A 7,743-nucleotide genomic window follows, 5' to 3' on the forward strand; every position below is an offset into this window, starting at 1 on the left:
TCATTACTCACTCACACACACACACATCATTCCTCACTCACTCACACACAGCATTCCTCACTCACTCACACACATCATTCCTCACTCACACACACACACAGCATTCCTCACTCACACACACACACAGCATTCCTCACTCACACACACACAGCATTCCTCACTCACTCACACACAGCATTCCTCACTCACTCACACACAGCATTCCTCACTCACTCACACACAGCATTCCTCACACACACACACACACATCATTCCTCACTCACACACACACACATCATTCCTCACTCACACACACACACATCATTCCTCACTCACACACACAGCATTCCTCACTCACACACACAGCATTCCTCACTCACACACACACACACACACACAGCATTCCTCACTCACACACACACACACAGCATTCCTCACTCACACACACATACACAGCATTCCTCACTCACACACACACACACACACACAGCATTCCTCACTCACACACACAGCATTCCTCACTCACTCACACACACAGCATTCCTCACTCACTCACACACACAGCATTCCTCACTCACACACACACAGCATTCCTCACTCACACACACACAGCATTCCTCACTCACTCACACAGCATTCCTCACTCACACATCATTCCTCACTCACACACACACACACACACACACACATCATTCCTCACTCACACACACACAGCATTCCTCACTCACACACACACATCATTCCTCACTCACACACACACACACACATCATTCCTCACTCACACACACACAGCATTCCTCACTCACACACACACAGCATTCCTCACTCACACACACACAGCATTCCTCACTCACACACACAGCATTCCTCACTCACTCACACACACAGCATTCCTCACTCACTCACACACACAGCATTCCTCACTCACTCACACACAGCATTCCTCACTCACTCACACACAGCATTCCTCACTCACACACACACAGCATTCCTCACTCACACACACAATGTGGATTGTCCGACCTCTCTCTGCTCAGTGTGCTGTTGGCCATGCACCAAACAAAGAAAAACACAAGTCACAAAACAACAAGTCAAGCTCAGGACAGAGAGAGAGGAAGGGGGAGAGAGAGAGAGAGAGAAGGAGAGAGAGAGGGAGCGAGAGGAAGGGGGAGAGAGAGAGGAAGGGGGGAGAGAGAGAGAGGAGAGAGAGAGAGAGAGGAAGGGGGATAGAGAGATGATGATGTGATCCAGGAACAGGGTTGGAGAAGGTAGCTCTCCAGGAACAGGGTTAGAGAGCCCTGATGTACATGTTGGAGAAGGTAGCTCTCCAGGAACAGGGTTGGAGAAGGTAGCTCTCCAGGAACAGGGTTGGAGAAGGTAGCTCTCCAGGAACAGGGTTGGAGAAGGTAGCTCTCCAGGAACAGGGTCGGAGAAGGTAGCTCTCCAGGAACAGGGTTGGAGAGCCCTGATGTAGATGTTGGAGAAGGTAGTTCTCCAGGAACAGGGTTGGAGAAGGTAGTTCTCCAGGAACAGGGTTGGAGAGCCCTGATGTACATGTTGGAGAAGCACAACAATACCTTTTCAGCTTCATACGTTCCTGTAGTTTGTTGTACATCTCCAACACTGAAAGACAGAAGAGACAGACAGGAGAAGAGGTGAATTAGGTGGATATCTGCAAATGTCTTCCAGCAACCAGAATATTTAACTCCTCGGAGTAACATTGGATGGATGGTCAGTTATCATGGTCCAGTCATATTGACAAAGTTGTTGTGAAGATGGGGGAGAGGTATTTCTGTTATAAAAATATGTTCTGCATTTTTTGACACAATGATCAACTGAACTAGTTGTTCAGACTCTTGATCTTGTCCCATCTTGATTACTGTCTGGTAATATGGTCAAAGTGTATTTGTCACGTGCGCCGAATACAACAATACCTTACAGCGAAATGTTTACTTACAGGCTCTAACCAATAGTGCAAAAAAGGTATTAGGTCAAGTGTATCAATGAAAGACCTAGCAAAAAACTGCAGCTGACTCAGAACAGAGCAGCACGCCTTGCCCTTCACTGAACACACAGAACTAACATCGACAACAACATGGTAGTCTGATGGATGAGGACAAATTGACTTTTTCTCTTCTAGTCTTTTTAAGAAACATTTGTGTGTTGAAGAGGCCCAACCACTTGTATAATCTACTAGCATACACTTCAACCAGACATACTTTTATAGTATATATATATATATATATATATATATATATATATATATATATATATATATATATATATATATAATGTGTGTGTGTGTGTTACTGGATTTGGCTTTTTCAGCAATACCTGTTGCTGACAGGTGTATAAAATCGAGCACACAGCCATGCAATCTCCATAGTCAAAAACATTGGCAGTAGAATGGGCCGTACTGAAGAGCGCAGTGACTTTCAACGTAGAGCCGTTATAGGACGCCACCCCTTTTCAACATGTCAGTTCATCAAATTTCTGCCCCATTAGAACTGCCCCCGGTCAACTAAGTGCTGTCATTGTGGCAGTTGAAACGTCTAGGAGCAACAACGGCTCAGCAGCGAAGTGGTAGGCCACACAAGCTCAAAGAACAGGACTGCCGAGTGCTGAAGCGCATAAAATTTGTCTGCCCTCGGTTGCAACACTCACTACCGAGTTCTAAGCTGCCTCTGGAAGCAATGTCAGCCCAAGAACTGTTCGTCGGGAACTTCATCAAATGGGTTTCCATGGCCGAGCAGCCGCACACAGGCCTAAGATCACCATGCGCAATGCCAAGCATCGGCTGGAGTGGTGTAAAGCTCACCGCCATTGGACATCAGAGCAGTGGAAACGCGTTCCCTGGAGTGATGAATCACGCATCACCATCTCGCATTCCGACAACCAATCTGGGTTTGGCGGATGCCAGGAGAACGCTACCTGCTCCAATGCATAGTGCCAACTGTAAAGTTTGGTGGAGGAATAATGGTCTGGGGTTGTTTTTCATGGTTCGGGCGCCTGAGTTCCAGTGAAGGGAAATCTTAACGCTACAGCACACAATGACTTTCTAGACGTTTCTGTGCTTCCAAATATGTGGCAACAGTTTGGGGATGGCCCTTTCCTGTTTCAGTATGACAATGCTCACATGCACAAAGTGAGGTCCATACAGAAATGGTTTGTCGATATCGGTTTGGAAGAACTTGACTAGCCTGCATAGATCCCTGACCTCAACCCCATCAAACACCTTTGGTATGAATAGGAACGCCGACTGCGAGCCAGGCCTAATCGCCCAACATCAGTGCCCGACCTCTCTAATGCTCTTGTGGCTGAATGGAAGCGAGTCCCCACAGCAATATTCCAAAATCTAGTAGAAAGCCTTCCCAGAAGAGAGGAGGCTGTTATAGCAGCAATGTTCCTACATCTAGTGGAAAGCCTTCCCAGAAGAGTGGAGGCTGTTATAGCAGCAATGTACCAACATCTAGTGGAAAGCCTTCCCAGAAGAGTGGAGGCTGTTATAGCAGCAAAAGGGGGGACCAACTCCATATTAATGACCATGATTTTAGAACGAGATGTTGGATGAGCAGGTGTCCACATACTTTTGTTCATATAGGGGCTTCTTCACAGTACCAAAAACAGATTTAATGCATCGCTCAGTTACTGTATGTATAGAGACTTGTCATCATGCAACGCTCTGCCACCAGAGGTTACTCAGGAAAAGTTCAGCTTTAAAAAAACATCTCGTACCACAGCGCCTCTCCTCTTTCGAAACATTTTACTGTAAGGTATATAATAATATGAATTTAATGTAATATCTTAAGTTGTTCTTGTCTTCGACTTTTCTATACTTTGTCATGTATTTGTGCATTTCATGTGGACCCAGGAAGAGTAGCTGCTGCATGTTCAGTATCTAATGAACCCCAGGAAAAGTAGCTGCTGCATGTTCAGTATCTAATGAACCCCAGGAAGAGTAGCTGCTGCATGTTCAGTAGTTCATGAACCCAGGAAGAGTAGCTGCTGCATGTTCAGTAGTTAATGAACCCCAGGAAAAGTAGCTGCTGCATGTTCAGTAGTTAATGAACCCCAGGAAGAGTAGCTGCTGCATGTTCAGTAGTTCATGAACCCCAGGAAGAGTAGCTGCTGCATGTTCAGTAGTTAATGAACCCCAGGAAGAGTAGCTGCTGCATGTTCAGTAGTTAATGAACCCCAGGAAGAGTAGCTGCTGCATGTTCAGTAGTTAATGAACCCCAGGAAGAGTAGCTGCTGCATATCCAGTATGTAATGAACCCCAGGAAGAGTAGCTGCTGTATGTTCAGTAGCCAGCCATATTGACGTGATCCGTTATTAGCTAGCTAGCCATATTGATGTGATCCGTTATTAGCTAGCCAGCCATATTGACGTGATCCGTTATTAGCTAGCTAGCCACATGGACGTGATCCGTTATTAGCTAGCCAGCCATATTGACGTGATCCGTTATTAGCTAGCTAGCCGTATTGACGTGATCCATTAATAGCTAGCTAGCCATATTGACGTGATCTGTTATTAGCTAGCTAGCCACATTGACGTGGTGATAAAACACTTCATGTTGAAGAGGTGCTAACGTTCCAGTAGCTAACGTCGCTAGGTAGATCTACGTTGGTTAGAGGAAAAAGTACATTAGGTCAACTTACCACAGTTTAGACACAGGTTGAAAGTTTTTACTGGTAACTGACTCAACGACTGGGTCCCGTCCATAGATACAGAACAAAAAGACTGAACGACTGGGTCGCGTCCATAGATACAGAACAAAAACACTGAACGACTGGGTCGCGTCCATAGATACAGAACAAAAAGACTGAACGACTGGGTCACGTCCATAGATACAGAACAAAAAGACTGAACGACTGGGTCGCGTCCATAGATACAGAACAAAAAGACTGAACGACTGGGTCACGTCCATAGATACAGAACAAAAAGACTGAACGACTGGGTCACGTCCATAGATACTGAACGACTGGGTCGCGTCCATAGATACAGCCCAAAAAGACTGAACGACTGGGTCGCGTCTTCAGCAACCCTAGATTTGTGTCGGGACTATATCTTGTTGAAGGATGAAATAGTATGAATAAATTTAATCAAAATAAAGTTTATGAAAATATGTCAATCATTATTTGAATGTGTTGGTAACCCGTTGTATAAAAGTGATAATGCCCTCGAAGCCGGTGTTTGGAGAATATACACTGCTCAAAAAAATAAAGGGAACACTTAAACAACACAATGTAACTCCAAGTCAATCACACTTCTGTGAAATCAAACTGTCCACTTAGGAAGCAACACTGATTGAAAATACATTTCACATGCTGTTGTGCAAATGGAATAGACAACAGGTGTAGGCAATTAGCATGACACCCCCAATAAAGCAGTGGTTCTGCAGGTGGGGACCACAAACCACTTCTCAGTTCCTATGCTTCCTAACTGATGTTTTGGTCACTTTTGAATGCTGGCAGTGCTTTCACTTTAGTGGTAGCATGAGACGGAGTCTACAACCCACACAAGTGGCTCAGGTAGTGCAGCTCATCCATTATGGCACATCAATGCGAGCTGTGGCAAGAAGGTTTGCTGTGTCTGTCAGCGTAGTGTCCAGAGCATGGAGGCGCTACCAGGAGACAGGCCAGTACATCAGGAGACATGGAGGAGGCCGTAGGAGGGCAACAACCCAGCAGCAGGACCGCTACCTCCGCCTTTGTGCAAGGAGGAGCAGGAGGAGCACTGCCAGAGCCCTGCAAAATGACCTCCAGCAGGCCACAAATGTGCATGTGTCTGCTCAAACGGTCAGAAACAGACTCCACAGGTGGGGGTTGTGCTTACAGCCCAACACCGTGCAGGACGTTTGGCATTTGCCAGAGAACACCAAGATTGGCAAATTCGCCACTGGCGCCCTGTGCTCTTCACAGATGAAAGCAGGTTCACACTGAGCACGTGACAGACGTGACAGAGTCTGGAGACGCCGTGGAGAACGTTCTGCTGCCTGCAACATCCTCCAGCATGACCGGTTTGGTAGTGGGTCAGTCATGGTGTGGGGTGGCATATCTTTGGGGGGCCGCACAGTCCTCCATGTGCTCGCCAGAGGTAGCCTGACTGCCATTAGGTACCGAGATGAGATCCTCAGACCTCTTGTGAGACCATATGCTGGTGTGGTTGGCCCTGGGTTCCTCGTAATGCCAGACAATGCTAGACCTCATGTGGCTGGAGTGTGTCAGCAGTTCCTGCAAGAGGAAGGCATTGATGCTATGGACTGGCCCGCCCGTTCCCCAGACCTGAATCCAATTGAGCACATCTGGGACATCATGTCTCGCTCCATCCACCAACGCCACGTTGCACCACAGACTGTCCAGGAGTTGGCGGATGCTTTAGTCCAGGTCTGGGAGGAGATCCCTCAGGAGACCATCCGCCACCTCATCAGGAGCATGCCCAGGCGTTGTAGGGAGGTCATACAGGCACGTGGAGGCCACACACACTACTGAGCCTCATTTTGACTTGTTTTAAGGACATTACATCAAAGTTGGATCAGCCTGTAGTGTGGTTTTCCACTTTAATTTTGAGTGTGACTCCAAATCCAGACCTCCATGGGTTGATAAATTGGATTTCCATTGATTATTTTTGTGTGATTTTGTTGTCAGCACATTCAACTATGTAAAGAAAAAAGTATTTAATAAGATTATTTCTTTCATTCAGATCTAGGATGTGTTGTTTAAGTGTTCCCTTTATTTTTTTGAGCAGTATATTATCACTTAAAAATACCAGTGTGTCATCACAGCAGCAAGATGTGTGACCTGTTTCCACAAGAAAAGGTCAACTAGTGAAGAACAAACACCATTGTAAATACAACCCATATTTATGTTGATTTATTTAACTATTTGCACATCGTTACAACACTATATAGAAATATGACATTTGAAATCTGTTTATTCTTTTGGAACTTCTGTGAGTGTAATTTTTACTGTTCATTTTTTATTGTTTATTTCACATTTGTTTATTATCTATTTTAATTGCTTTGCAATGTAAACATATGTTTCCCATGTCAATAAAACCCTTTGAACTGAAATGAGAGAGAGAGAGATTTTGCAATTGGTTCTGCCTTCTATCCAGCAGGTGGCATCATGGCGCCGTCTCTAATAATAACTTTAGCATAATAGTTCAACTGTTTTTGGTAGTTAGTCCGCTGTTAGTCACTTTGGGGCTAGTTAGCACAGCTAATCGGATGACACTTGTCAGTATTACTCCCAATTTGGAAAATATTAACTGAAAAACAGCGGTTCATAATCACTACAAATGTCGGTTTTGGCCAGAATAACAGTTGTGTGTGTGTGTGTGGTTAACTAGCCAATACAACTAACGTTAGCCAGATAGCTATAACGTTAGTTTCTTCAAGTTTTGAACAAGCTAGCAATCATTGTGGTTGTGAATAATCCAGAAGTTGTTAGTTCAACAGGTCGAAGAGGGAGAGAGAGAGACCTCTGAGTCCAGTCGCTTTTCAACCCTTCCCCAGTTACGGGAAAATACCTTTTCGCAAAAGTGGAGGAATAAAAGTATATGTCCCGATCCATATCAGTTATCCTGTTAGAGCTGCAGAATCCACTGCACTGTTTCAGGCGCCATGTTTATGTCCATGTCGCATCAGTGTGCAGGAGGACATGGGACAGATGACTGTAAGGTTAGTTGAAATGGGTATTTTATTTGTCCCTTTTTCCCCATTTTCTATCACAAAGTATAATAGTTTTATATTATAGCCAGTTG

Source organism: Salmo salar, chromosome 07 (genome assembly GCF_965601325.2).
Source record: "Salmo salar chromosome 07, fSalSal1, whole genome shotgun sequence".
Taxonomy (NCBI): domain Eukaryota; kingdom Metazoa; phylum Chordata; class Actinopteri; order Salmoniformes; family Salmonidae; genus Salmo; species Salmo salar.